The 25,453-nt window shown below is 40.9% G+C and overlaps 47 non-coding genes and 1 pseudogene across 47 annotated transcripts; all 48 read right to left on the reverse strand.

Annotated features, from left to right (window-relative positions):
* Window positions 1–85: 85 nt before the first annotated feature.
* On the reverse strand, window positions 86–204 carry LOC146030408 (5S ribosomal RNA). Its single transcript, XR_014455904.1, has one exon. It is a non-coding gene; the product is annotated as a 5S ribosomal RNA (ribosomal RNA).
* Window positions 205–548: 344 nt separating this feature from the next.
* LOC146029912 (5S ribosomal RNA) lies at window positions 549–667 on the reverse strand. Its single transcript, XR_014455475.1, has one exon. It is a non-coding gene; the product is annotated as a 5S ribosomal RNA (ribosomal RNA).
* A 345-nt stretch (window positions 668–1,012) lies between these two features.
* Window positions 1,013–1,131, reverse strand: LOC146029924 (5S ribosomal RNA). Its single transcript, XR_014455486.1, has one exon. It is a non-coding gene; the product is annotated as a 5S ribosomal RNA (ribosomal RNA).
* A 345-nt stretch (window positions 1,132–1,476) lies between these two features.
* On the reverse strand, window positions 1,477–1,595 carry LOC146030845 (5S ribosomal RNA). The gene has a single exon (XR_014456328.1). It is a non-coding gene; the product is annotated as a 5S ribosomal RNA (ribosomal RNA).
* Window positions 1,596–1,940: 345 nt separating this feature from the next.
* Window positions 1,941–2,059, reverse strand: LOC146032799 (5S ribosomal RNA). The gene has a single exon (XR_014458217.1). It is a non-coding gene; the product is annotated as a 5S ribosomal RNA (ribosomal RNA).
* A 345-nt stretch (window positions 2,060–2,404) lies between these two features.
* On the reverse strand, window positions 2,405–2,523 carry LOC146034324 (5S ribosomal RNA). The gene has a single exon (XR_014459730.1). It is a non-coding gene; the product is annotated as a 5S ribosomal RNA (ribosomal RNA).
* Window positions 2,524–2,868: 345 nt separating this feature from the next.
* Window positions 2,869–2,987, reverse strand: LOC146029965 (5S ribosomal RNA). The gene has a single exon (XR_014455499.1). It is a non-coding gene; the product is annotated as a 5S ribosomal RNA (ribosomal RNA).
* A 345-nt stretch (window positions 2,988–3,332) lies between these two features.
* On the reverse strand, window positions 3,333–3,451 carry LOC146030846 (5S ribosomal RNA). The gene has a single exon (XR_014456329.1). It is a non-coding gene; the product is annotated as a 5S ribosomal RNA (ribosomal RNA).
* Window positions 3,452–3,796: 345 nt separating this feature from the next.
* LOC146032801 (5S ribosomal RNA) lies at window positions 3,797–3,915 on the reverse strand. The gene has a single exon (XR_014458219.1). It is a non-coding gene; the product is annotated as a 5S ribosomal RNA (ribosomal RNA).
* Window positions 3,916–4,260: 345 nt separating this feature from the next.
* LOC146034325 (5S ribosomal RNA) lies at window positions 4,261–4,379 on the reverse strand. Its single transcript, XR_014459731.1, has one exon. It is a non-coding gene; the product is annotated as a 5S ribosomal RNA (ribosomal RNA).
* Window positions 4,380–4,724: 345 nt separating this feature from the next.
* Window positions 4,725–4,843, reverse strand: LOC146030728 (5S ribosomal RNA). Its single transcript, XR_014456218.1, has one exon. It is a non-coding gene; the product is annotated as a 5S ribosomal RNA (ribosomal RNA).
* A 345-nt stretch (window positions 4,844–5,188) lies between these two features.
* Window positions 5,189–5,307, reverse strand: LOC146033346 (5S ribosomal RNA). Its single transcript, XR_014458756.1, has one exon. It is a non-coding gene; the product is annotated as a 5S ribosomal RNA (ribosomal RNA).
* Window positions 5,308–5,648: 341 nt separating this feature from the next.
* LOC146033810 (5S ribosomal RNA) lies at window positions 5,649–5,767 on the reverse strand. The gene has a single exon (XR_014459219.1). It is a non-coding gene; the product is annotated as a 5S ribosomal RNA (ribosomal RNA).
* Window positions 5,768–6,112: 345 nt separating this feature from the next.
* On the reverse strand, window positions 6,113–6,231 carry LOC146030402 (5S ribosomal RNA). Its single transcript, XR_014455898.1, has one exon. It is a non-coding gene; the product is annotated as a 5S ribosomal RNA (ribosomal RNA).
* Window positions 6,232–6,576: 345 nt separating this feature from the next.
* Window positions 6,577–6,695, reverse strand: LOC146033811 (5S ribosomal RNA). Its single transcript, XR_014459220.1, has one exon. It is a non-coding gene; the product is annotated as a 5S ribosomal RNA (ribosomal RNA).
* Window positions 6,696–7,040: 345 nt separating this feature from the next.
* LOC146030084 (5S ribosomal RNA) lies at window positions 7,041–7,159 on the reverse strand. The gene has a single exon (XR_014455595.1). It is a non-coding gene; the product is annotated as a 5S ribosomal RNA (ribosomal RNA).
* A 345-nt stretch (window positions 7,160–7,504) lies between these two features.
* Window positions 7,505–7,623, reverse strand: LOC146034598 (5S ribosomal RNA). The gene has a single exon (XR_014460003.1). It is a non-coding gene; the product is annotated as a 5S ribosomal RNA (ribosomal RNA).
* Window positions 7,624–7,943: 320 nt separating this feature from the next.
* On the reverse strand, window positions 7,944–8,062 carry LOC146029826 (5S ribosomal RNA). Its single transcript, XR_014455392.1, has one exon. It is a non-coding gene; the product is annotated as a 5S ribosomal RNA (ribosomal RNA).
* A 340-nt stretch (window positions 8,063–8,402) lies between these two features.
* Window positions 8,403–8,521, reverse strand: LOC146034517 (5S ribosomal RNA). The gene has a single exon (XR_014459922.1). It is a non-coding gene; the product is annotated as a 5S ribosomal RNA (ribosomal RNA).
* Window positions 8,522–8,866: 345 nt separating this feature from the next.
* On the reverse strand, window positions 8,867–8,985 carry LOC146030409 (5S ribosomal RNA). The gene has a single exon (XR_014455905.1). It is a non-coding gene; the product is annotated as a 5S ribosomal RNA (ribosomal RNA).
* Window positions 8,986–9,329: 344 nt separating this feature from the next.
* On the reverse strand, window positions 9,330–9,448 carry LOC146030159 (5S ribosomal RNA). The gene has a single exon (XR_014455661.1). It is a non-coding gene; the product is annotated as a 5S ribosomal RNA (ribosomal RNA).
* A 345-nt stretch (window positions 9,449–9,793) lies between these two features.
* On the reverse strand, window positions 9,794–9,912 carry LOC146030411 (5S ribosomal RNA). The gene has a single exon (XR_014455907.1). It is a non-coding gene; the product is annotated as a 5S ribosomal RNA (ribosomal RNA).
* A 345-nt stretch (window positions 9,913–10,257) lies between these two features.
* LOC146030428 (5S ribosomal RNA) lies at window positions 10,258–10,376 on the reverse strand. Its single transcript, XR_014455923.1, has one exon. It is a non-coding gene; the product is annotated as a 5S ribosomal RNA (ribosomal RNA).
* Window positions 10,377–10,721: 345 nt separating this feature from the next.
* Window positions 10,722–10,839, reverse strand: LOC146029038 (5S ribosomal RNA; annotated as a pseudogene).
* Window positions 10,840–11,183: 344 nt separating this feature from the next.
* Window positions 11,184–11,302, reverse strand: LOC146033491 (5S ribosomal RNA). The gene has a single exon (XR_014458900.1). It is a non-coding gene; the product is annotated as a 5S ribosomal RNA (ribosomal RNA).
* A 345-nt stretch (window positions 11,303–11,647) lies between these two features.
* LOC146034629 (5S ribosomal RNA) lies at window positions 11,648–11,766 on the reverse strand. Its single transcript, XR_014460034.1, has one exon. It is a non-coding gene; the product is annotated as a 5S ribosomal RNA (ribosomal RNA).
* A 345-nt stretch (window positions 11,767–12,111) lies between these two features.
* On the reverse strand, window positions 12,112–12,230 carry LOC146030171 (5S ribosomal RNA). Its single transcript, XR_014455673.1, has one exon. It is a non-coding gene; the product is annotated as a 5S ribosomal RNA (ribosomal RNA).
* Window positions 12,231–12,575: 345 nt separating this feature from the next.
* LOC146032016 (5S ribosomal RNA) lies at window positions 12,576–12,694 on the reverse strand. Its single transcript, XR_014457465.1, has one exon. It is a non-coding gene; the product is annotated as a 5S ribosomal RNA (ribosomal RNA).
* A 1,934-nt stretch (window positions 12,695–14,628) lies between these two features.
* On the reverse strand, window positions 14,629–14,747 carry LOC146027470 (5S ribosomal RNA). Its single transcript, XR_014454870.1, has one exon. It is a non-coding gene; the product is annotated as a 5S ribosomal RNA (ribosomal RNA).
* A 345-nt stretch (window positions 14,748–15,092) lies between these two features.
* Window positions 15,093–15,211, reverse strand: LOC146031990 (5S ribosomal RNA). Its single transcript, XR_014457439.1, has one exon. It is a non-coding gene; the product is annotated as a 5S ribosomal RNA (ribosomal RNA).
* A 345-nt stretch (window positions 15,212–15,556) lies between these two features.
* Window positions 15,557–15,675, reverse strand: LOC146032802 (5S ribosomal RNA). The gene has a single exon (XR_014458220.1). It is a non-coding gene; the product is annotated as a 5S ribosomal RNA (ribosomal RNA).
* Window positions 15,676–16,020: 345 nt separating this feature from the next.
* Window positions 16,021–16,139, reverse strand: LOC146032598 (5S ribosomal RNA). The gene has a single exon (XR_014458025.1). It is a non-coding gene; the product is annotated as a 5S ribosomal RNA (ribosomal RNA).
* Window positions 16,140–16,484: 345 nt separating this feature from the next.
* LOC146029828 (5S ribosomal RNA) lies at window positions 16,485–16,603 on the reverse strand. Its single transcript, XR_014455393.1, has one exon. It is a non-coding gene; the product is annotated as a 5S ribosomal RNA (ribosomal RNA).
* A 345-nt stretch (window positions 16,604–16,948) lies between these two features.
* LOC146031102 (5S ribosomal RNA) lies at window positions 16,949–17,067 on the reverse strand. Its single transcript, XR_014456578.1, has one exon. It is a non-coding gene; the product is annotated as a 5S ribosomal RNA (ribosomal RNA).
* Window positions 17,068–17,412: 345 nt separating this feature from the next.
* LOC146030515 (5S ribosomal RNA) lies at window positions 17,413–17,531 on the reverse strand. Its single transcript, XR_014456006.1, has one exon. It is a non-coding gene; the product is annotated as a 5S ribosomal RNA (ribosomal RNA).
* Window positions 17,532–17,875: 344 nt separating this feature from the next.
* On the reverse strand, window positions 17,876–17,994 carry LOC146032017 (5S ribosomal RNA). Its single transcript, XR_014457466.1, has one exon. It is a non-coding gene; the product is annotated as a 5S ribosomal RNA (ribosomal RNA).
* A 345-nt stretch (window positions 17,995–18,339) lies between these two features.
* Window positions 18,340–18,458, reverse strand: LOC146029829 (5S ribosomal RNA). Its single transcript, XR_014455394.1, has one exon. It is a non-coding gene; the product is annotated as a 5S ribosomal RNA (ribosomal RNA).
* Window positions 18,459–18,803: 345 nt separating this feature from the next.
* LOC146032989 (5S ribosomal RNA) lies at window positions 18,804–18,922 on the reverse strand. The gene has a single exon (XR_014458399.1). It is a non-coding gene; the product is annotated as a 5S ribosomal RNA (ribosomal RNA).
* Window positions 18,923–19,267: 345 nt separating this feature from the next.
* LOC146027367 (5S ribosomal RNA) lies at window positions 19,268–19,386 on the reverse strand. Its single transcript, XR_014454771.1, has one exon. It is a non-coding gene; the product is annotated as a 5S ribosomal RNA (ribosomal RNA).
* A 345-nt stretch (window positions 19,387–19,731) lies between these two features.
* LOC146031103 (5S ribosomal RNA) lies at window positions 19,732–19,850 on the reverse strand. Its single transcript, XR_014456579.1, has one exon. It is a non-coding gene; the product is annotated as a 5S ribosomal RNA (ribosomal RNA).
* Window positions 19,851–20,195: 345 nt separating this feature from the next.
* Window positions 20,196–20,314, reverse strand: LOC146032326 (5S ribosomal RNA). Its single transcript, XR_014457767.1, has one exon. It is a non-coding gene; the product is annotated as a 5S ribosomal RNA (ribosomal RNA).
* Window positions 20,315–20,658: 344 nt separating this feature from the next.
* Window positions 20,659–20,777, reverse strand: LOC146032018 (5S ribosomal RNA). Its single transcript, XR_014457467.1, has one exon. It is a non-coding gene; the product is annotated as a 5S ribosomal RNA (ribosomal RNA).
* Window positions 20,778–21,122: 345 nt separating this feature from the next.
* Window positions 21,123–21,241, reverse strand: LOC146034630 (5S ribosomal RNA). Its single transcript, XR_014460035.1, has one exon. It is a non-coding gene; the product is annotated as a 5S ribosomal RNA (ribosomal RNA).
* A 345-nt stretch (window positions 21,242–21,586) lies between these two features.
* Window positions 21,587–21,705, reverse strand: LOC146031833 (5S ribosomal RNA). The gene has a single exon (XR_014457285.1). It is a non-coding gene; the product is annotated as a 5S ribosomal RNA (ribosomal RNA).
* Window positions 21,706–22,050: 345 nt separating this feature from the next.
* On the reverse strand, window positions 22,051–22,169 carry LOC146031038 (5S ribosomal RNA). Its single transcript, XR_014456515.1, has one exon. It is a non-coding gene; the product is annotated as a 5S ribosomal RNA (ribosomal RNA).
* A 1,944-nt stretch (window positions 22,170–24,113) lies between these two features.
* Window positions 24,114–24,232, reverse strand: LOC146031980 (5S ribosomal RNA). Its single transcript, XR_014457430.1, has one exon. It is a non-coding gene; the product is annotated as a 5S ribosomal RNA (ribosomal RNA).
* A 345-nt stretch (window positions 24,233–24,577) lies between these two features.
* Window positions 24,578–24,696, reverse strand: LOC146029830 (5S ribosomal RNA). Its single transcript, XR_014455395.1, has one exon. It is a non-coding gene; the product is annotated as a 5S ribosomal RNA (ribosomal RNA).
* Window positions 24,697–25,041: 345 nt separating this feature from the next.
* On the reverse strand, window positions 25,042–25,160 carry LOC146032990 (5S ribosomal RNA). Its single transcript, XR_014458400.1, has one exon. It is a non-coding gene; the product is annotated as a 5S ribosomal RNA (ribosomal RNA).
* Between the last annotated feature and the right edge of the window lie 293 nt (window positions 25,161–25,453).

Consider the following 25,453-nt stretch of genomic DNA (forward strand, 5'->3'; position numbering starts at 1 on the left):
CTAAATCTCTGTATTGGCAATAAAAAGAAAAAGTTTCCAATTTAAATAGCTAGAGAATAAAAACAATTTGCCAGTAATGGGAAAAAACCTACAGCACCTGGTGTTCACATGTGGTCTCCCACCCAAGTACTAACCAGGCCCAACACTGCTTAGCTTCCAAGATCAGACGGGATTGGGCGTATCCAATGTGGTATGGCTGTAGGTGAGATGCAAGCACTTTTTTGCCCTCTTCTACTTCTATAACAAGGTAAGTTAATAAAAAAGTTTCCTAACTGTATTGGCTTACTGAAAAAAATCATGTGTTGGTAATGTAAAAAGACCTACAGGACATGATATTAGCAGGTGGTCTCAAATTAAACTACTAAAGAGGCTCAACACTGTTTAGCTGCCAAAAGCAGTTGGAATTGGGCCTAAACAGTGTGGTAAGTCTTTAGGTGATGGCTATTGTGTCTGTTTGACCTCTCCCAAATCTCTGTATTGGCAATAAAAAGAAAAAGTTTCCAATTTAAATAGCTAGAAAATAAAAACAATTTGCCAGTAATGGGAAAAACCTACAGCACCTGGTGTTCCCATGTGGTCTCCCACCCAAGTACTAACCAGGCCCAACACTGCTTAGCTTCCAAGATCAGACGGGATTGGGCGTATCCAATGTGGTATGGCTGTAGGTGAGATGCAAGCACTTTTTTGCCCTCTTCTACTTCTATAACAAGGTAAGTTAATAAAAAAGTTTCCTAACTGTATTGGCTTACTGAAAAAAATCAAGTGTTGGTAATGTAAAAAGACCTACAGGACATGATATTAGCAGGTGGTCTCAAATTAAACTACTAAAGAGGCTCAACACTGATTAGCTGCCAAAAGCAGTTGGAATTGAGCCTAAACAGTGTGGTAAGTCTTTAGGTGATGGCTATTGTGTCTGTTTGACCTCTCCCAAATCTCTGTATTGGCAATAAAAAGAAAAAGTTTCCAATTTAAATAGCTAGAAAATAAAAACAATTTGCCAGTAATGGGAAAAAACCTACAGCACCTGGTGTTCCCATGTGGTCTCCCACCCAAGTACTAACCAGGCCCAACACTGCTTAGCTTCCAAGATCAGACGGGATTGGGCGTATCCAATGTGGTATGGCTGTAGGTGAGATGCAAGCACTTTTTTGCCCTCTTCTACTTCTATAACAAGTTAAGTTAATAAAAAAGTTTCCTAACTGTATTGGCTTACTGAAAAAAATCATGTGTTGGTAATGTAAAAAGACCTACAGGACATGATATTAGCAGGTGGTCTCAAATTAAACTACTAAAGAGGCTCAACACTGTTTAGCTGCCAAAAGCAGTTGGAATTGCGTCTAAACAGTGTGGTAAGTCTTTAGGTGATGGCTATTGTGTCTGTTTGACCTCTCCCAAATCTCTGTATTGGCAATAAAAAGAAAAAGTTTCCAATTTAAATAGCTAGAAAATAAAAACAATTTGCCAGTAATGGGAAAAAACCTACAGCACCTGGCGTTCCCATGTGGTCTCCCACCCAAGTACTAACCAGGCCCAACACTGCTTAGCTTCCAAGATCAGACGAGATTGGGCGTATCCAATGTGGTATGGCTGTAGGTGAGATGCAAGCACTTTTTTGCCCTCTTCTACTTCTATAACAAGTTAAGTTAATAAAAAAGTTTCCTAACTGTATTGGCTTACTGAAAAAAATCATGTGTTGGTAATGTAAAAAGACCTACAGGACATGATATTAGCAGGTGGTCTCAAATTAAACTACTAAAGAGGCTCAACACTGTTTAGCTGCCAAAAGCAGTTGGAATTGCGTCTAAACAGTGTGGTAAGTCTTTAGGTGATGGCTATTGTGTCTGTTTGACCTCTCCCAAATCTCTGTATTGGCAATAAAAAGAAAAAGTTTCCAATTTAAATAGCTAGAAAATAAAAACAATTTGCCAGTAATAAGAAAAAACCTACAGCACCTGGTGTTCCCATGTGGTCTCCCACCCAAGTACTAACCAGGCCCAACACTGCTTAGCTTCCAAGATCAGACAAGATTGGGCGTATCCAATGTGGTATGGCTGTAAGTGAGATTCAGGCACTTTTTTGCCCTCTTCTACTTCTATAACCAGGTAAGCTAATAAAAAAGTTTCCTAACTGTATTGGCTTACTGAAAAAAATCATGTGTTGGTAATGTAAATAGAACTACAGGACATGATATTAGCAGGTGGTCTCAAATTAAACTACTAAAGAGGCTCAACACTGTTTAGCTGCCAAAAGCAGTTGGAATTGGGCCTAAACAGTGTGGTAAGTCTTTAGGTGATGGCTATTGTGTCTGTTTGACCTCTCCTAAATCTCTGTATTGGCAATAAAAAGAAAAAGTTTCCAATTTAAATAGCTAGAGAATAAAAACAATTTGCCAGTAATGGGAAAAAACCTACAGCACCTGGTGTTCCCATGTGGTCTCCCACCCAAGTACTAACCAGGCCCAACACTGCTTAGCTTCCAAGATCAGACAGGATTGTGCGTATCCAATGTGATATGGCTGTAGGTGAGATGCAAGCACTCTTTTGCCCTCTTCTACTTCTATAACAAGGTAAGTTAATAAAAAAGTTTCCTAACTGTATTGGCTTACTGAAAAAAATCATGTGTTGGTAATGTAAAAAGACCTACAGGACATGATATTAGCAGGTGGTCTCAAATTAAACTACTAAAGAGGCTCAACACTGTTTAGCTGCCAAAACCAGTTGGAATTGGGCCTAAACAGTGTGGTAAGTCTTTAGGTGATGGCTATTGTGTCTGTTTGACCTCTCCCAAATCTCTGTATTGGCAATAAAAAGAAAAAGTTTCCAATTTAAATAGCTAGAAAATAAAAACAATTTGCCAGTAATGGGAAAAAACCTACAGCACCTGGTGTTCCCATGTGGTCTCCCACCCAAGTACTAACCAGGCCCAACACTGCTTAGCTTCCAAGATCAGACGGGATTGGGCGTATCCAATGTGGTATGGCTGTAGGTGAGATGCAAGCACTTTTTTGCCCTCTTCTACTTCTATAACAAGTTAAGTTAATAAAAAAGTTTCCTAACTGTATTGGCTTACTGAAAAAAATCATGTGTTGGTAATGTAAAAAGACCTACAGGACATGATATTAGCAGGTGGTCTCAAATTAAACTACTAAAGAGGCTCAACACTGTTTAGCTGCCAAAAGCAGTTGGAATTGCGTCTAAACAGTGTGGTAAGTCTTTAGGTGATGGCTATTGTGTCTGTTTGACCTCTCCCAAATCTCTGTATTGGCAATAAAAAGAAAAAGTTTCCAATTTAAATAGCTAGAAAATAAAAACAATTTGCCAGTAATGGGAAAAAACCTACAGCACCTGGCGTTCCCATGTGGTCTCCCACCCAAGTACTAACCAGGCCCAACACTGCTTAGCTTCCAAGATCAGACGAGATTGGGCGTATCCAATGTGGTATGGCTGTAGGTGAGATGCAAGCACTTTTTTGCCCTCTTCTACTTCTATAACAAGTTAAGTTAATAAAAAAGTTTCCTAACTGTATTGGCTTACTGAAAAAAATCATGTGTTGGTAATGTAAAAAGACCTACAGGACATGATATTAGCAGGTGGTCTCAAATTAAACTACTAAAGAGGCTCAACACTGTTTAGCTGCCAAAAGCAGTTGGAATTGCGTCTAAACAGTGTGGTAAGTCTTTAGGTGATGGCTATTGTGTCTGTTTGACCTCTCCCAAATCTCTGTATTGGCAATAAAAAGAAAAAGTTTCCAATTTAAATAGCTAGAAAATAAAAACAATTTGCCAGTAATAAGAAAAAACCTACAGCACCTGGTGTTCCCATGTGGTCTCCCACCCAAGTACTAACCAGGCCCAACACTGCTTAGCTTCCAAGATCAGACAAGATTGGGCGTATCCAATGTGGTATGGCTGTAAGTGAGATTCAGGCACTTTTTTGCCCTCTTCTACTTCTATAACCAGGTAAGCTAATAAAAAAGTTTCCTAACTGTATTGGCTTACTGAAAAAAATCATGTGTTGGTAATGTAAATAGAACTACAGGACATGATATTAGCAGGTGGTCTCAAATTAAACTACTAAAGAGGCTCAACACTGTTTAGCTGCCAAAAGCAGTTGGAATTGGGCCTAAACAGTGTGGTAAGTCTTTAGGTGATGGCTATTGTGTCTGTTTGACCTCTCCTAAATCTCTGTATTGGCAATAAAAAGAAAAAGTTTCCAATTTAAATAGCTAGAGAATAAAAACAATTTGCCAGTAATGGGAAAAAACCTACAGCACCTGGTGTTCCCATGTGGTCTCCCACCCAAGTACTAACCAGGCCCAACACTGCTTAGCTTCCAAGATCAGACAGGATTGTGCGTATCCAATGTGATATGGCTGTAGGTGAGATGCAAGCACTCTTTTGCCCTCTTCTACTTCTATAACAAGGTAAGTTAATAAAAAAGTTTCCTAACTGTATTGGCTTACTGAAAAAAATCATGTGTTGGTAATGTAAAAAGACCTACAGGACATGATATTAGCAGGTGGTCTCAAATTAAACTACTAAAGAGGCTCAACACTGTTTAGCTGCCAAAACCAGTTGGAATTGGGCCTAAACAGTGTGGTAAGTCTTTAGGTGATGGCTATTGTGTCTGTTTGACCTCTCCCAAATCTCTGTATTGGCAATAAAAAGAAAAAGTTTCCAATTTAAATAGCTAGAAAATAAAAACAATTTGCCAGTAATGGGAAAAAACCTACAGCACCTGGTGTTCCCATGTAGTCTCCCACCCAAGTACTAACCAGGCCCAACACTGCTTAGCTTCCAAGATCAGACGGGATTGGGCGTATCCAATGTGGTATGGCTGTAGGTGAGATGCAAGCACTTTTTTGCCCTCTTCTACTTCTATAACAAGGTAAGTTAATAAAAAAGTTTCCTAACTGTATTGGCTTACTGAAAAAAATCAAGTGTTGGTAATGTAAAAAGACCTACAGGACATGATATTAGCAGGTGGTCTCAAATTAAACTACTAAAGAGGCTCAACACTGTTTAGCTGCCAAAAGCAGTTGGAATTGGGCCTAAACAGTGTGGTAAGTCTTTAGGTGATGGCTATTGTGTCTGTTTGACCTCTCCCAAATCTCTGTATTGGCAATAAAAAGATAAAGTTTCCAATTTAAATAGCTAGAGAATAAAAACAATTTGCCAGTAATGGAAAAAAACCTACAGCACCTGGTGTTCCCATGTGGTCTCCCACCCAAGTACTAACCAGGCCCAACACTGCTTAGCTTCCAAGATCAGACGGGATTGGGTGTATCCAATGTGGTATGGCTGTAGGTGAGATGCAAGCACTTTTTTGCCCTCTTCTACTTCTATAACAAGTTAAGTTGATAAAAAAGTTTTCTAACTGTATTATCTTACTGAAAAAAATCATGTGTTGGTAATGTAAAAAGACCTACAGGACATGATATTAGCAGGTGGTCTCAAATTAAACTACTAAAGAGGCTCAACACTGTTTAGCTGCCAAAAGCAGTTGGAATTGCGTCTAGTGTGGTAAGACTTTAGGTGATGGCTATTGTGTCTGTTTGACCTCTCCCAAATCTCTGTATTGGCAATAAAAAGAAAAAGTTTCCAATTTAAATAGCTAGAAAATAAAAACAATTTGCCAGTAATGGGAAAAAACCTACAGCACCTGGCGTTCCCATGTGGTCTCCCACCCAAGTACTAACCAGGCCCAACACTGCTTAGCTTCCAAGATCAGACGAGATTTGGCATATCCAATGTGGTATGGCTGTAGGTGAGATACAGGCACTTTTTTGCCCTCTTCTACTTCTATAACCAGGTAAGCTAATAAAAAAGTTTCCTAACTGTATTGGCTTACTGAAAAAAATCATGTGATTGTAATGTAAATAGAACTACAGGACATGATATTAGCAGGTGGTCTCAAATTAAACTACTAAAGAGACTCAACACTGTTTAGCTGCCAAAAGCAGTTGGAATTGGGCCTAAACAGTGTGGTAAGTCTTTAGGTGATGGCTATTGTGTCTGTTTGACCTCTCCCAAATCTCTGTATTGGCAATAAAAAGAAAAAGTTTCCAATTTAAATAGCTAGAAAATAAAAACAATTTGCCAGTAATGGGAAAAAACCTACAGCACCTGGTGTTCCCATGTGGTCTCCCACCCAAGTACTAACCAGGCCCAACACTGCTTAGCTTCCAAGATCAGACGGGATTGGGCGTACCCAATGTGGTATGGCTGTAGGTGAGATGAAAGCACTTTTTTGCCCTCTTCTACTTCTATAACAAGTTAAGTTAATAAAAAAGTTTCCTAACTGTATTGGCTTACTGAAAAAAATCATGTGTTGGTAATGTAAAAAGACCTACAGGACATGATATTAGCAGGTGGTCTCAAATTAAACTACTAAAGAGGCTCAACACTGTTTAGCTGCCAAAAGCAGTTGGAATTGCGTCTAAACAGTGTGGTAAGTTTTTAGGTGATGGCTATTGTGTCTGTTTGACCTCTCCCAAATCTCTGTATTGGCAATAAAAAGAAAAAGTTTCCAATTTAAATAGCTAGAAAATAAAAACAATTTGCCAGTAATGGGAAAAAACCTACAGCACCTGGCGTTCCCATGTGGTCTCCCACCCAAGTACTAACCAGGCCCAACACTGCTTAGCTTCCAAGATCAGACGAGATTTGGCATATCCAATGTGGTATGGCTGTAGGTGAGATACAGGCACTTTTTTGCCCTCTTCTACTTCTATAACCAGGTAAGCTAATAAAAAAGTTTCCTAACTGTATTGGCTTACTGAAAAAAATCATGTGATTGTAATGTAAATAGAACTACAGGACATGATATTAGCAGGTGGTCTCAAATTAAACTACTAAAGAGACTCAACACTGTTTAGCTGCCAAAAGCAGTTGGAATTGGGCCTAAACAGTGTGGTAAGTCTTTAGGTGATGGCTATTGTGTCTGTTTGACCTCTCCTAAATCTCTGTATTGGCAATAAAAAGAAAAAGTTTCCAATTTAAATAGCTAGAGAATAAAAACAATTTGCCAGTAATGGGAAAAAACCTACAGCACCTGGTGTTCCCATGTGGTCTCCCACCCAAGTACTAACCAGGCCCAACACTGCTTAGCTTCCAAGATCAGACGGGATTGGGCGTATCCAATGTGGTATGGCTGTAGGTGAGATGCAAGCACTTTTTTGCCCTCTTCTACTTCTATAACAAGGTAAGTTAATAAAAAAGTTTCCTAACTGTATTGGCTTACTGAAAAAAATCATGTGTTGGTAATGTAAATAGAACTACAGGACATGATATTAGCAGGTGGTCTCAAATTAAACTACTAAAGAGGCTCAACACTGTTTAGCTGCCAAAAGCAGTTGGAATTGGGCCTAAACAGTGTGGTAAGTCTTTAGGTGATGGCTATTGTGTCTGTTTGACCTCTCCTAAATCTCTGTATTGGCAATAAAAAGAAAAAGTTTTCAATTTAAATAGCTAGAGAATAAAAACAATTTGCCAGTAATGGGAAAAAACCTACAGCACCTGGTGTTCCCATGTGGTCTCCCACCCAAGTACTAACCAGGCCCAACACTGCTTAGAATCCAAGATCAGACGAGATTGGGCGTATCCAACGTGGTATGGCTGTAGGTGAGATATAGGCACTTTTTTGCCCTCTTCTACTTCTATAACCAGGTAAGCTTATAAAAAAGTTTCCTAACTGTATTGGCTTACTGAAAAAAATCATGTGTTGGTAATGTAAATAGAACTACAGGACATGATATTAGCAGGTGATCATAAATTAAACTACTAAAGAGGCTCAACACTGTTTAGCTGCCAAAACCAGTTGGAATTTAGATGATGGCTATTGTGTCTGTTTGACCTCTCCCAAATGTCTGTATTGGCAATAAAAAGATAAAGTTTCCAATTTAAATAGCTAGAAAATAAAAACAATTTGCCAGTAATGGAAAAAAACCTACAGCACCTGGTGTTCCCATGTGGTCTCCCACCCAAGTACTAACCAGGCCCAACACTGCTTAGCTTCCAAGATCAGACGAGATTGGGCGTATCCAATGTGGTATGGCTGTAGGTGATATACAGGCACTTTTTTGCCTACTTCTATAACCAGGTAAGCTAATAAAAAAGTTTCCTAACTGTATTGGCTTACTTAAAAAAAATCATGTGTTGGTAATGTAAATAGAACTACAGGACATGATATCAGCAGGTGGTCTCAAATTAAACTACTAAAGAGGCTCAACACTGTTTAGCTGCCAAAACCAGTTGGAATTGGGCCTAAACAGTGTGGTAAGTCTTTAGGTGATGGCTATTGTGTCTGTTTGACCTCTCCCAAATGTCTGTATTGGCAATAAAAAGATAAAGTTTCCAATTTAAATTGCTAGAGAATAAAAACAATTTGCCAGTAATGTAAAAAAACCTACAGCACCTGGTGTTCCCGTGTGGTCTCCCACCCAAGTACTAACCAGGCCTAACACTGCTTAGCTTCCAAGATCAGACAAGATTGGGCGTATCCAATGTGGTATGGCTGTAGGTGAGATACAGGCACTTTTTTGCCCTCTTCTACTTCTATAACCAGGTAAGCTAATAAAAAAGTTTCCTAACTGTATTGGCTTACTGAAAAAAATCATGTGTTGGTAATGTAAATAGAACTACAGGACATGATATTAGCAGGTGGTCTCAAATTAAACTACTAAAGAGGCTCAACACTGTTTAGCTGCCAAAAGCAGTTGGAATTGGGCCTAAACAGTGTGGTAAGTCTTTAGGTGATGGCTATTGTGTCTGTTTGACCTCTCCTAAATCTCTGTATTGGCAATAAAAAGAAAAAGTTTCCAATTTAAATAGCTAGAGAATAAAAACAATTTGCCAGTAATGGGAAAAAACCTACAGCACCTGGTGTTCACATGTGGTCTCCCACCCAAGTACTAACCAGGCCCAACACTGCTTAGCTTCCAAGATCAGACGGGATTGGGCGTATCCAATGTGGTATGGCTGTAGGTGAGATGCAAGCACTTTTTTGCCCTCTTCTACTTCTATAACAAGGTAAGTTAATAAAAAAGTTTCCTAACTGTATTGGCTTACTGAAAAAAATCATGTGTTGGTAATGTAAAAAGACCTACAGGACATGATATTAGCAGGTGGTCTCAAATTAAACTACTAAAGAGGCTCAACACTGTTTAGCTGCCAAAAGCAGTTGGAATTGGGCCTAAACAGTGTGGTAAGTCTTTAGGTGATGGCTATTGTGTCTGTTTGACCTCTCCCAAATCTCTGTATTGGCAATAAAAAGAAAAAGTTTCCAATTTAAATAGCTAGAAAATAAAAACAATTTGCCAGTAATGGGAAAAACCTACAGCACCTGGTGTTCCCATGTGGTCTCCCACCCAAGTACTAACCAGGCCCAACACTGCTTAGCTTCCAAGATCAGACGGGATTGGGCGTATCCAATGTGGTATGGCTGTAGGTGAGATGCAAGCACTTTTTTGCCCTCTTCTACTTCTATAACAAGTTAAGTTAATAAAAAAGTTTCCTAACTGTATTAGCTTACTGAAAAAAATCATGTGTTGGTAATGTAAAAAGACCTACAGGACATGATATTAGCAGGTGGTCTCAAATTAAACTACTAAAGAGGCTCAACACTGTTTAGCTGCCAAAAGCAGTTGGAATTGCGTCTAAACAGTGTGGTAAGTCTTTAGGTGATGGCTATTGTGTCTGTTTGACCTCTCCCAAATCTCTGTATTGGCAATAAAAAGAAAAAGTTTCCAATTTAAATAGCTAGAAAATAAAAACAATTTGCCAGTAATGGGAAAAAACCTACAGCACCTGGTGTTCCCATGTGGTCTCCCATCTAAGTACTAACCAGGCCCAACACTGCTTAGCTTCCAAGATCAGACGAGATTGGGCGTATCCAATGTGGTATGGCTGTAGGTGAGATACAGGCACTTTTTTGCCCTCTTCTACTTCTATAACCAGGTAAGCTAATAAAAAAGTTTCCTAACTGTATTGGCTTACTGAAAAAAATCATGTGTTGGTAATGTAAATAGAACTACAGGACATGATATTAGCAGGTGGTCTCAAATTAAACTACTAAAGAGGCTCAACACTGTTTAGCTGCCAAAACCAGTTGGAATTGGGCCTAAACAGTGTGGTAAGTCTTTAGGTGATGGCTATTGTGTCTGTTTGACCTCTCCCAAATGTCTGTATTGGCAATAAAAAGATAAAGTTTCCAATTTAAATTGCTAGAGAATAAAAACAATTTGCCAGTAATGGAAAAAAACCTACAGCACCTGGTGTTCCCGTGTGGTCTCCCACCCAAGTACTAACCAGGCCCAACACTGCTTAGCTTCCAAGATCAGACGGGATTGGGTGTATCCAATGTGGTATGGCTGTAGGTGAGATGCAAGCACTTTTTTGCCCTCTTCTACTTCTATAACAAGTTAAGTTAATAAAAAAGTTTCCTAACTGTATTGGCTTACTGAAAAAAATCATGTGTTGGTAATGTAAAAAGACCTACAGGACATGATATTAGCAGGTGGTCTCAAATTAAACTACTAAAGAGGCTCAACACTGTTTAGCTGCCAAAAGCAGTTGGAATTGTGTCTAAACAGTGTGGTAAGTCTTTAGGTGATGGCTATTGTGTCTGTTTGACCTCTCCCAAATCTCTGTATTGGCAATAAAAAGAAAAAGTTTCCAATTCAAATAGCTAGAAAATAAAAACAATTTGCCAGTAATGGGAAAAAACCTACAGCAATGGTGTTCCCATGTGGACTCCCACCCAAGTACTAACCAGGCCCGACACTGCTTAGCTTCCAAGATCAGACGAGATTGGGCGTATCGAATGTGGTATGGCTGTAGGTGAGATACAGGCACTTTTTTGCCCTCTTCTACTTCTATAACCAGGTAAGCTTATAAAAAAGTTTCCTAACTGTATTGGCTTACTGAAAAAAATCATGTGTTGGTAATGTAAATAGAACTACAGGACATGATATTAGCAGGTGATCTCAAATTAAACTACTAAAGAGGCTCAACACTGTTTAGCTGCCAAAACCAGTTGGAATTGGGCCTAAACAGTGTGGTAAGTCTTTAGGTGATGGCTATTGTGTCTGTTTGACCTCTCCCAAATGTCTGTATTGGCAATAAAAAGATAAAGTTTTCAATTTAAATAGCTAGAGAATAAAACAATTTGCCAGTAATGGAAAAAAACCTACAGCACCTGGTGTTCCCATGTGGTCTCCCACCCAAGTACTAACCAGGCCCAACACTGCTTAGCTTCCGAGATCAGACAGGATTGGGCATATCCAATGTGGTATGGCTGTAGGTGAGATGCAAGCACTTTTTTGCCCTCTTCTACTTCTATAACAAGTTTAGTTAATAAAAAAGTTTCCTAACTGTATTGGCTTACTGAAAAAAATCATGTGTTGGTAATGTAAAAAGACCTACAGGACATGATATTAGCAGGTGGTCTCAAATTAAACTACTAAAGAGGCTCAACACTGTTTAGCTGCCAAAAGCAGTTGGAATTGGGCCTTAACAGTGTGGTAAGTCTTTAGGTGATGGCTATTGTGTCTGTTTGACCTCTCCCAAATCTCTGTATTGGCAATAAAAAGAAAAAGTTTCCAATTTAAATAGCTAGAAAATAAAAACAATTTGCCAGTAATGGGAAAAAACCTACAGCATCTGGTGTTCCCATGTGGTCTCCCACCAAAGTACTAACCAGGCCCAACACTGCTTAGTTTCCAAGATCAGACGAGATTGGGCGTATCCAATGTGGTATGGCTGTAGGTGAGATTCAGGCACTTTTTTGCCCTCTTCTACTTCTATAACCAGGTAAGCTAATAAAAAAGTTTCCTAACTGTATTGGCTTACTGAAAAAAATCATGTGTTGGTAATGTAAAAAGACCTACAGGACATGATATTAGCAGGTGGTCTCAAATTAAACTACTAAAGAGGCTCAACACTGTTTAGCTGCCAAAAGCAGTTGGAATTGGGCCTAAACAGTGTGGTAAGTCTTTAGGTGATGGCTATTGTGTCTGTTTGACCTCTCCTAAATCTCTGTATTGGCAATAAAAAGAAAAAGTTTCCAATTTAAATAGCTAGAGAATAAAAACAATTTGCCAGTAATTGGAAAAAACCTACAGCACCTGGTGTTCCCATGTGGTCTCCCACCCAAGTACTAACCAGGCCCAACACTGCTTAGCTTCCAAGATCAGACGGGATTGGGCGTATCCAATGTGGTATGGCTGTAGGTGAGATGCAAGCACTTTTTTGCCCTCTTCTACTTCTATAACAAGGTAAGTTAATAAAAAAGTTTCCTAACTGTATTGGCTTACTGAAAAAAATCAAGTGTTGGTAATGTAAAAAGACCTACAGGACATGATATTAGCAGGTGGTCTCAAATTAAACTACTAAAGAGGCTCAACACTGTTTAGCTGCCAAAAGCAGTTGGAATTGGGGCTAAACAGTGTGGTAAGTCTTTAGGTGATGGCTATTGTGTCTGTTTGACCTCTCCCAAATCTCTGTATTGGCAATAAAAAGAAAAAGTTTCCAATTTAAATAGCTAGAAAATAAAAACAATTTGCCAGTAATGGGAAAAAACCTACAGCACCTGGTGTTCCCATGTGGTCTCCCACCCAAGTACTAACCAGGCCCAACACTGCTTAGCTTCCAAGATCAGACAGGATTGGGCATATCCAATGTGGTATGGCTGTAGGTGAGATGCAAGCACTTTTTTGCCCTCTTCTACTTCTATAACAAGTTAAGTTAATAAAAAAGTTTCCTAACTGTATTGGCTTACTGAAAAAAATCATGTGTTGGTAATGTAAAAAGACCTACAGGACATGATATTAGCAGGTGGTCTCAAATTAAACTACTAAAGAGGCTCACACTGTTTAGCTGCCAAAAGCAGTTGGAATTGCGTCTAAACAGTGTGGTAAGTCTTTAGGTCAGGGGTGGGGAACCTCCGGCCCGCGGGCCGGATACGGCCCCCGCACCCAGTTTGTCCGGCCCGCCCGCCTATATTACAGCCGCCCGCCCGCCAATACTACAGAAGTATCATCCGCCCGCCGGCTGCCTACATTTCATACTAGCCGCCGGGGATGGCTGCTGCTGCTGCCGCCGAGGAGATGTGCAGAAGACGCGCCCGCCAATCACTGCCGGCGCATCCCCTCCACAGCCACTGTGATTGGAGGGCGCGTCTTCTACACATCTCCCCGGCGGCAGCAGCAGCAGCAGCCATCCCCGGCGCCTGGTATGTAATATAGGAGGGCGGGCGGCTGTTAATATAGGCGGGCGGGCGGCTGATACAGCGGGCGGGCGGCTGGTATGAAATGTAGGCAGCCGGCGGGCGGATGATACTTCTGTAGTATTGGCGGGCGGGCGGGCGGCTGTAATATAGGGCGATAATCACCCTCCCTTCCCAGGCAGTGACTGACACATCCAGGGGTTGTCATTTACCCCTGGATTCACCCCCAAACAGGTTAATGTGATTATGTCTGATTCTCATAATCAGACATAATCACATTAACCTGTTTGGGGGTGACAGCCCCCCTTCCTCCACACTGTCACTTTTTATGTCGCTGCCCGTGTGTATAATGCCCACAAGTATATGCCGCTGCCTGTGTGTATAATGCCCACATGTATATGCCGCTGCCCTTGTGTATTATGCCCACATGTATATGCCGGTGCCCTGTGTATAATGCCCACATGTATATGCCGCTGCCAGTGTGTATAATGCCCACATGTATATGCCGCTGCCAGTGTGTATAATGCCCACATGTATATGCCGGTGCCCTGTGTATAATGCCCACATGTATATTCCGCTGCCAGTGTGTATAATGCCCACATGTATATGCCGCTGCCCTTGTGTATTATGCCCACATGTATATGCCGGTGCCCTGTGTATAATGCCCACATGTATATGCCGCTGCCCTTGTGTATTATGCCCACATGTATATGCCGGTGCCCTGTGTATAATGCCCACATGTATATGCCGCTGCCAGTGTGTATAATGCCCACATGTATATGCCGCTGTCAGTGTGTATAATGCCCACATGTATATGCCGGTGCCCTGTGTATAATGCCCACATGTATATTCCGCTGCCAGTGTGTATAATGCCCACATGTATATGCCGCTGCCCTTGTGTATTAAGCCCACATGTATATGCCGCTGCCCTTGTGTATTATGCCCACATGTATATGCCGGTGCCCTGTGTATAATGCCCACATGTATATGCCGCTGCCAGTGTGTATAATGCCCACATGTATATGCCGCTGCCAGTGTGTATAATGCCCACATGTATATGCCGCTGCCAGTGTTTATAATGCCCACATGTATATGCCGCTGCCCTGTGTATAATGCCCACATGTATATGCCGCTGCCCTGTGTATAATGCCCACATGTATATGCCGCTGCCCTGTGTATAATGCCCACGCGTATATGCCGATAATTGATAATTTTTATATGGCCCCCGAAGGGTTTTAAAATTTTCCAAATGGCCCTCGGTAGAAAAAAGGTTCCCCACCCCTGCTTTAGGTGATGGCTATTGTGTCTGTTTGACCTCTCCCAAATCTCTGTATTGGCAATAAAAAGAAAAAGTTTCCAATTTAAATAGCTAGAAAATAAAAACAATTTGCCAGTAATGGGAAAAAACCTACAGCACCTGGCGTTCCTATGTGGTCTCCCACCCAAGTACTAACCAGGCCCAACACTGCTTAGTTTCCAAGATCAGACGAGGTTGGGCGTATCCAATGTGGTATGGCTGTAGGTGAAATACAGGCACTTTTTTGCCCTCTTCTACTTCTATAACCAGGTAAGCTAATAAAAAAGTTTCCTAACTGTATTGGCTTACTGAAAAAAATCATGTGTTGGTAATGTAAATAGAACTACAGGACATGATATTAGCAGGTGGTCTCAAATTAAACTACTAAAGAGACTCAACACTGTTTAGCTGCCAAAACCAGTTGGAATTGGGCCTAAACACTGTGGTAAGTCTTTAGGTGATGGCTATTGTGTCTGTTTGACCTCTCCCAAATGTCTGTATTGGCAATAAAAAGATAAAGTTTCCAATTTAAATAGCTAGAGAATAAAAACAATTTGCCAGTAATGGAAAAAAACCTACAGCACCTGGTGTTCCCGTGTGGTCTCCCACCCAAGTACTAACCAGGCCCAACACTGCTTAGCTTCCAAGATCAGACGGGATTGGGCGTATCCAATGTGGTATGGCTGTAGGTGAGATGCAAGCACTTTTTTGCCCTCTTCTACTTCTATAACAAGTTAAGTTAATAAAAAAGTTTCCTAACTGTATTGGCTTACTGAAAAAAATCATGTGTTGGTAATGTAAAAAGACCTACAGGACATGATATTAGCAGGTGGTCTCAAATTAAACTACTAAAGAGGCTCAACACTGTTTAGCTGCCAAAAGCAGTTGGAATTGCGTCTAAACAGTGTGGTAAGTCTTTAGGTGATGGCTATTGTGTCTGTTTGACCTCTCCCAAATCTCTGTATTGGCAATAAAAAGAAAAAGTTTCCAATTTAAATAGCTAGAAATTAAAAACAATTTGCCAGTAATGGGAAAAAACCTACAGCACCTGGTGTTCCCATGTGGTCTCCCACCCAAGTACTAACCAGGCCCAACACTGCTTAGCTTCCAAGATCAGACAAGATTGGGCGTATCCAATGTGGTATGGCTGTAAGTGAGATTCAGGCACTTTTTTGCCCTCTTCTACTTCTATAACCAGGTAAGCTAATAAAAAAGTTTCCTAACTGTATTGGCTTACTGAAAAAAATCATGTGTTGGTAATGTAAATAGAACTACAGGACATGATATTAGCAGGTGGTCTCAAATTAAACTACTAAAGAGGCTCAACACTGTTTAGCTGCCAAAAGCAGTTGGAATTGGGCCTAAACAGTGTGGTAAGTCTTTAGGTGATGGCTATTGTGTCTGTTTGACCTCTCCTAAATCTCTGTATTGGCAATAAAAAGAAAAAGTTTCCAATTTAAATAGCTAGAGAATAAAAACAATTTGCCAGTAATGGGAAAAAACCTACAGCACCTGGTGTTCCCATGTGGTCTCCCACCCAAGTACTAACCAGGCCCAACACTGCTTAGCTTCCAAGATCAGACGGGATTGTGCGTATCCAATGTGATATGGCTGTAGGTGAGATGCAAGCACTTTTTTGCCCTCTTCTACTTCTATAACAAGGTAAGTTAATAAAAAAGTTTCCTAACTGTATTGGCTTACTGAAAAAAATCATGTGTTGGTAATGTAAAAAGACCTACAGGACATGATATTAGCAGGTGGTCTCAAATTAAACTACTAAAGAGGCTCAACACTGTTTAGCTGCCAAAAGCAGTTGGAATTGGGCCTAAACAGTGTGGTAAGTCTTTAGGTGATGGCTATTGTGTCTGTTTGACCTCTCCCAAATCTCTGTATTGGCAATAAAAAGAAAAAGTTTCCAATTTAAATAGCTAGAAAATAAAAACAATTTGACAGTAATGGGAAAAAACCTACAGCACCTGGTGTTCCCATGTGGTCTCCCACCCAAGTACTAACCAGGCCCAACACTGCTTAGCTTCCAAGATCAGACGAGATTGGGCGTATCCAATGTGGTATGGCTGTAGGTGAGATTCAGGCACTTTTTTGCCCTCTTCTACTTCTATAACCAGGTAAGCTAATAAAAAAGTTTCCTAACTGTATTGGCTTACTGAAAAAAATCATGTGTTGGTAATGTAAATAGAACTACAGGACATGATATTAGCAGGTGGTCTCAAATTAAACTACTAAAGAGACTCAACACTGTTTAGCTGCCAAAACCAGTTGGAATTGGGCCTAAACAGTGTGGTAAGTCTTTAGGTGATGGCTATTGTGTCTGTTTGACCTCTCCCAAATGTCTGTATTGGCAATAAAAAGATAAAGTTTCCAATTTAAATAGCTAGAGAATAAAAACAATTTGCCAGTAATGGAAAAAAACCTACAGCACCTGGTGTTCCCGTGTGGTCTCCCACACAAGTACTAACCAGGCCCAACACTGCTTAGCTTCCAAGATCAGACGGGATTGGGCGTATCCAATGTGGTATGGCTGTAGGTGAGATGCAAGCACTTTTTTGCCCTCTTCTACTTCTATAACAAGTTAAGTTAATAAAAAAGTTTCCTAACTGTATTGGCTTACTGAAAAAAATCATGTGTTGGTAATGTAAAAAGACCTACAGGACATGATATTAGCAGGTGGTCTCAAATTAAACTACTAAAGAGGCTCAACACTGTTTAGCTGCCAAAAGCAGTTGGAATTGCGTCTAAACAGTGTGGTAAGTCTTTAGGTGATGGCTATTGTGTCTGTTTGACCTCTCCCAAATCTCTGTATTGGCAATAAAAAGAAAAAGTTTCCAATTTAAATAGCTAGAAAATAAAAACAATTTGCCAGTAATGGGAAAAAACCTACAGCACCTGGTGTTCCCATGTGGTCTCCCAACCAAGTACTAACCAGGCCCAACACTGCTTAGCTTCCAAGATCAGACGAGATTGGGCGTATCCAATGTGGTATGGCTGTAGGTGAGATACAGGCACTTTTTTGCCCTCTTCTACTTCTATAACCAGGTAAGCTTATAAAAAAGTTTCCTAACTGTATTGGCTTACTGAAAAAAATCATGTGTTGGTAATGTAAATAGAACTACAGGACATGATATTAGCAGGTGATCTCAAATTAAACTACTAAAGAGGCTCAACACTGTTTAGCTGCCAAAACCAGTTGGAATTGGGCCTAAACAGTGTGGTAAGTCTTTAGGTGATGGCTATTGTGTCTGTTTGACCTCTCCCAAATGTCTGTATTGGCAATAAAAAGATAAAGTTTTCAATTTAAATAGCTAGAGAATAAAACAATTTGCCAGTAATGGAAAAAAACCTACAGCACCTGGTGTTCCCATGTGGTCTCCCACCCAAGTACTAACCAGGCCCAACACTGCTTAGCTTCCAAGATCAGACAGGATTGGGCATATCCAATGTGGTATGGCTGTAGGTGAGATGCAAGCACTTTTTTGCCCTCTTCTACTTCTATAACAAGTTTAGTTAATAAAAAAGTTTCCTAACTGTATTGGCTTACTGAAAAAAATCATGTGTTGGTAATGTAAAAAGACCTACAGGACATGATATTAGCAGGTGGTCTCAAATTAAACTACTAAAGAGGCTCAACACTGTTTAGCTGCCAAAAGCAGTTGGAATTGGGCCTAAACAGTGTGGTAAGTCTTTAGGTGATGGCTATTGTGTCTGTTTGACCTCTCCCAAATCTCTGTATTGGCAATAAAAAGAAAAAGTTTCCAATTTAAATAGCTAGAAAATAAAAACAATTTGACAGTAATGGGAAAAAACCTACAGCACCTGGTGTTCCCATGTGGTCTCCCACCCAAGTACTAACCAGGCCCAACACTGCTTAGCTTCCAAGATCAGACGAGATTGGGCGTATCCAATGTGGTATGGCTGTAGGTGAGATTCAGGCACTTTTTTGCCCTCTTCTACTTCTATAACCAGGTAAGCTAATAAAAAAGTTTCCTAACTGTATTGGCTTACTGAAAAAAATCATGTGTTGGTAATGTAAATAGATCTACAGGACATGATATTAGCAGGTGGTCTCAAATTAAACTACTAAAGAGGCTCAACACTGTTTAGCTGCCAAAAGCAGTTGGAATTGGGCCTAAACAGTGTGGTAAGTCTTTAGGTGATGGCTATTGTGTCTGTTTGACCTCTCCTTAATCTCTGTATTGGCAATAAAAAGAAAAAGTTTCCAATTTAAATAGCTAGAGAATAAAAACAATTTGCCAGTAATGGGAAAAAACCTACAGCACCTGGTGCACCCATGTGGTATCCCACCCAAGTACTAACCAGGCCCAACACTGCTTAGCTTCCAAGATCAGACGGGATTGGGCGTATCCAATGTGGTATGGCTGTAGGTGAGATGCAAGCACTTTTTTGCCCTCTTCTACTTCTATAACAAGTTAAGTTAATAAAAAAGTTTCCTAACTGTATTGGCTTACTGAAAAAAATCATGTGTTGGTAATGTAAAAAGACCTACAGGACATGATATTAGCAGGTGGTCTCAAATTAAACTACTAAAGAGGCTCAATACTGTTTAGCTGCCAAAAGCAGTTGGAATTGCGTCTAAACAGTGTGGTAAGTCTTTAGGTGATGGCTATTGTGTCTGTTTGACTTCTCCCAAATCTCTGTATTGGCAATAAAAAGAAAAAGTTTCCAATTTAAATAGCTAGAAAATAAAAACAATTTGCCAGTAATGGGAAAAAACCTACAGCACCTGGCGTTCCCATGTGGTCTCCCACCCAAGTACTAACCAGGCCCAACACTGCTTAGCTTCCAAGATCAGACGAGATTCGGCGTATCCAATGTGGTATGGCTTTAGGTGAAATACAGGCACTTTTTTGCCCTCTTCTACTTCTATAACCAGGTAAGCTAATAAAAAAGTTTCCTAACTGTATTGGCTTACTGAAAAAAATCATGTGTTGGTAATGTAAATAGAACTACAGGACATGATATTAGCAGGTGGTCTCAAATTAAACTACTAAAGAGACTCAACACTGTTTAGCTGCCAAAACCAGTTGGAATTGGGCCTAAACAGTGTGGTAAGTCTTTAGGTGATGGCTATTGTGTCTGTTTGACCTCTCCCAAATGTCTGTATTGGCAATAAAAAGATAAAGTTTCCAATTTAAATAGCTAGAGAATAAAAACAATTTGCCAGTAATGGAAAAAAACCTACAGCACCTGGTGTTCCCGTGTGGTCTCCCACACAAGTACTAACCAGGCCCAACACTGCTTAGCTTCCAAGATCAGACGGGATTGGGCGTATCCAATGTGGTATGGCTGTAGGTGAGATGCAAGCACTTTTTTGCCCTCTTCTACTTCTATAACAAGTTAAGTTAATAAAAAAGTTTCCTAACTGTATTGGCTTACTGAAAAAAATCATGTGTTGGTAATGTAAAAAGACCTACAGGACATGATATTAGCAGGTGGTCTCAAATTAAACTACTAAAGAGGCTCAACACTGTTTAGCTGCCAAAAGCAGTTGGAATTGCGTCTAAACAGTGTGGTAAGTCTTTAGGTGATGGCTATTGTGTCTGTTTGACCTCTCCCAAATCTCTGTATTGGCAATAAAAAGAAAAAGTTTCCAATTTAAATAGCTAGAAAATAAAAACAATTTGCCAGTAATGGGAAAAAACCTACAGCACCTGGTGTTCCCATGTGGTCTCCCAACCAAGTACTAACCAGGCCCAACACTGCTTAGCTTCCAAGATCAGACAAGATTGGGCGTATCCAATGTGGTATGGCTGTAGGTGAGATACAGGCACTTTTTTGCCCTCTTCTACTTCTATAACCAGGTAAGCTTATAAAAAAGTTTCCTAACTGTATTGGCTTACTGAAAAAAATCATGTGTTGGTAATGTAAATAGAACTACAGGACATGATATTAGCAGGTGATCTCAAATTAAACTACTAAAGAGGCTCAACACTGTTTAGCTGCCAAAACCAGTTGGAATTGGGCCTAAACAGTGTGGTAAGTCTTTAGGTGATGGCTATTGTGTCTGTTTGACCTCTCCCAAATGTCTGTATTGGCAATAAAAAGATAAAGTTTTCAATTTAAATAGCTAGAGAATAAAACAATTTGCCAGTAATGGAAAAAAACCTACAGCACCTGGTGTTCCCATGTGGTCTCCCACCCAAGTACTAACCAGGCCCAACACTGCTTAGCTTCCAAGATCAGACAGGATTGGGCATATCCAATGTGGTATGGCTGTAGGTGAGATGCAAGCACTTTTTTGCCCTCTTCTACTTCTATAACAAGTTTAGTTAATAAAAAAGTTTCCTAACTGTATTGGCTTACTGAAAAAAATCATGTGTTGGTAATGTAAAAAGACCTACAGGACATGATATTAGCAGGTGGTCTCAAATTAAACTACTAAAGAGGCTCAACACTGTTTAGCTGCCAAAAGCAGTTGGAATTGCGTCTAAACAGTGTGGTAAGTCTTTAGGTGATGGCTATTGTGTCTGTTTGACCTCTCCAAAATCTCTGTATTGGCAATAAAAAGAAAAAGTTTCCAATTTAAATAGCTAGAAAATAAAAACAATTTGCCAGTAATGGGAAAAAACCTACAGCATCTGGTGTTCCCATGTGGTCTCCCACCAAAGTACTAACCAGGCCCAACACTGCTTAGTTTCCAAGATCAGACGAGATTGGGCGTATCCAATGTGGTATGGCTGTAGGTGAGATTCAGGCACTTTTTTGCCCTCTTCTACTTCTATAACCAGGTAAGCTAATAAAAAAGTTTCCTAACTGTATTGGCTTACTGAAAAAAATCATATGTTGGTAATGTAAAAAGACCTACAGGACATGATATTAGCAGGTGGTCTCAAATTAAACTACTAAAGAGGCTCAACACTGTTTAGCTGCCAAAAGCAGTTGGAATTGGGCCTAAACAGTGTGGTAAGTCTTTAGGTGATGGCTATTGTGTCTGTTTGACCTCTCCTAAATCTCTGTATTGGCAATAAAAAGAAAAAGTTTCCAATTTAAATAGCTAGAGAATAAAAACAATTTGCCAGTAATGGGAAAAAACCTACAGCACCTGGTGGTCCCATGTGGTCTCCCACCCAAGTACTAACCAGGCCCAACACTGCTTAGCTTCCAAGATCAGACGGGATTGGGCGTATCCAATGTGGTATGGCTGTAGGTGAGATGCAAGCACTTTTTTGCCCTCTTCTACTTCTATAACAAGGTAAGTTAATAAAAAAGTTTCCTAACTGTATTGGCTTACTGAAAAAAATCAAGTGTTGGTAATGTAAAAAGACCTACAGGACATGATATTAGCAGGTGGTCTCAAATTAAACTACTAAAGAGGCTCAACACTGTTTAGCTGCCAAAAGCAGTTGGAATTGGGCCTAAACAGTGTGGTAAGTCTTTAGGTGATGGCTATTGTGTCTGTTTGACCTCTCCCAAATCTCTGTATTGGCAATAAAAAGAAAAAGTTTCCAATTTAAATAGCTAGAAAATAAAAACAATTTGCCAGTAATGGGAAAAAACCTACAGCACCTGGTGTTCCCATGTGGTCTCCCACCCAAGTACTAACCAGGCCCAACACTGCTTAGCTTCCAAGATCAGACAGGATTGGGCGTATCCAATGTGGTATGGCTGTAGGTGAGATGCAAGCACTTTTTTGCCCTCTTCTACTTCTATAACAAGTTAAGTTAATAAAAAAGTTTCCTAACTGTATTGGCTTACTGAAAAAAATCATGTGTTGGTAATGTAAAAAGACCTACAGGACATGATATTAGCAGGTGGTCTCAAATTAAACTACTAAAGAGGCTCACACTGTTTAGCTGCCAAAAGCAGTTGGAATTGCGTCTAAACAGTGTGGTAAGTCTTTAGGTCAGGGGTGGGGAACCTCCGGCCCGCGGGCCGGATACGGCCCCCGCACCCAGTTTGTCCGGCCCGCCCGCCTGCCTATATTACAGCCGCCCGCCCGCCAATACTACAGAAGTATCATCCGCCCGCCGGCTGCCTACATTTCATACTAGCCGCCGGGGATGGCTGCTGCTGCTGCCGCCGAGGAGATGTGCAGAAGACGCGCCCGCCAATCACTGCCGGCGCATCCCCTCCACAGCCACTGTGATTGGAGGGCGCGTCTTCTACACATCTCCCCGGCGGCAGCAGCAGCAGCAGCAGCAGCCATCCCCGGCGCCTGGTATGTAATATAGGAGGGCGGGCGGCTTTTAATATAGGCGGGCGGGCGGCTGATACAGCGGGCGGGCGGCTGGTATGAAATGTAGGCAGCCGGCGGGCGGATGATACTTCTGTAGTATTGGCGGGCGGGCGGGCGGCTGTAATATAGGGCGATAATCACCCTCCCTTCCCAGGCAGTGACTGACACATCCAGGGGTTGTCATTTACCCCTGGATTCACCCCCAAACAGGTTAATGTGATTATGTCTGATTCTCATAATCAGACATTATCACATTAACCTGTTTGGGGGTGACAGCCCCCCTTCCTCCACACTGTCACTTTTTATGTCGCTGCCCGTGTGTATAATGCCCACAAGTATATGCCGCTGCCCGTGTGTATAATGCCCACATGTATATGCCGCTGCCCTTGTGTATTATGCCCACATGTATATGCCGGTGCCCTGTGTATAATGCCCACATGTATATGCCGCTGCCAGTGTGTATAATGCCCACATGTATATGCCGCTGCCAGTGTGTATAATGCCCACATGTATATGCCGGTGCCCTGTGTATAATGCCCACATGTATATTCCGCTGCCAGTGTGTATAATGCCCACATGTATATGCCGCTGCCCTTGTGTATTATGCCCACATGTATATGCCGGTGCCCTGTGTATAATGCCCACATGTATATGCCGCTGCCCTTGTGTATTATGCCCACATGTATATGCCGGTGCCCTGTGTATAATGCCCACATGTATATGCCGCTGCCAGTGTGTATAATGCCCACATGTATATGCCGCTGTCAGTGTGTATAATGCCCACATGTATATGCCGGTGCCCTGTGTATAATGCCCACATGTATATTCCGCTGCCAGTGTGTATAATGCCCACATGTATATGCCGCTGCCCTTGTGTATTATGCCCACATGTATATGCCGCTGCCCTTGTGTATTATGCCCACATGTATATGCCGGTGCCCTGTGTATAATGCCCACATGTATATGCCGCTGCCAGTGTGTATAATGCCCACATGTATATGCCGCTGCCAGTGTGTATAATGCCCACATGTATATGCCGCTGCCAGTGTTTATAATGCCCACATGTATATGCCGCTGCCCTGTGTATAATGCCCACATGTATATGCCGCTGCCCTGTGTATAATGCCCACATGTATATGCCGCTGCCCTGTGTATAATGCCCACGCGTATATGCCGATAATTGATAATTTTTATATGGCCCCCGAAGGGTTTTAAAATTTTCCAAATGGCCCTCGGTAGAAAAAAGGTTCCCCACCCCTGCTTTAGGTGATGGCTATTGTGTCTGTTTGACCTCTCCCAAATCTCTGTATTGGCAATAAAAAGAAAAAGTTTCCAATTTAAATAGCTAGAAAATAAAAACAATTTGCCAGTAATGGGAAAAAACCTACAGCACCTGGCGTTCCTATGTGGTCTCCCACCCAAGTACTAACCAGGCCCAACACTGCTTAGCTTCCAAGATCAGACGAGATTGGGCGTATCCAATGTGGTATGGCTGTAGGTGAAATACAGGCACTTTTTTGCCCTCTTCTACTTCTATAACCAGGTAAGCTAATAAAAAAGTTTCCTAACTGTATTGGCTTACTGAAAAAAATCATGTGTTGGTAATGTAAATAGAACTACAGGACATGATATTAGCAGGTGGTCTCAAATTAAACTACTAAAGAGACTCAACACTGTTTAGCTGCCAAAACCAGTTGGAATTGGGCCTAAACACTGTGGTAAGTCTTTAGGTGATGGCTATTGTGTCTGTTTGACCTCTCCCAAATCTCTGTATTGGCAATAAAAAGAAAAAGTTTCCAATTTAAATAGCTAGAAAATAAAAACAATTTGACAGTAATGGGAAAAAACCTACAGCACCTGGTGTTCCCATGTGGTCTCCCACCCAAGTACTAACCAGGCCCAACACTGCTTAGCTTCCAAGATCAGACGAGATTGGGCGTATCCAATGTGGTATGGCTGTAGGTGAGATTCAGGCACTTTTTTGCCCTCTTCTACTTCTATAACCAGGTAAGCTAATAAAAAAGTTTCCTAACTGTATTGGCTTACTGAAAAAAATCATGTGTTGGTAATGTAAATAGATCTACAGGACATGATATTAGCAGGTGGTCTCAAATTAAACTACTAAAGAGGCTCAACACTGTTTAGCTGCCAAAAGCAGTTGGAATTGGGCCTAAACAGTGTGGTAAGTCTTTAGGTGATGGCTATTGTGTCTGTTTGACCTCTCCTAAATCTCTGTATTGGCAATAAAAAGAAAAAGTTTCCAATTTAAATAGCTAGAGAATAAAAACAATTTGCCAGTAATGGGAAAAAACCTACAGCACCTGGTGCACCCATGTGGTATCCCACCCAAGTACTAACCAGGCCCAACACTGCTTAGCTTCCAAGATCAGACGGGATTGGGCGTATCCAATGTGGTATGGCTGTAGGTGAGATGCAAGCACTTTTTTGCCCTCTTCTACTTCTATAACAAGGTAAGTTAATAAAAAAGTTTCCTAACTGTATTGGCTTACTGAAAAAAATCATGTGTTGGTAATGTAAAAAGACCTACAGGACATGATATTAGCAGGTGGTCTCAAATTAAACTACTAAAGAGGCTCAATACTGTTTAGCTGCCAAAAGCAGTTGGAATTGCGTCTAAACAGTGTGGTAAGTCTTTAGGTGATGGCTATTGTGTCTGTTTGACCTCTCCCAAATCTCTGTATTGGCAATAAAAAGAAAAAG

Source organism: Crinia signifera, chromosome 8 (assembly GCF_055691185.1).
Source record: "Crinia signifera chromosome 8, ASM5569118v1, whole genome shotgun sequence".
NCBI lineage: Eukaryota > Metazoa > Chordata > Amphibia > Anura > Myobatrachidae > Crinia > Crinia signifera.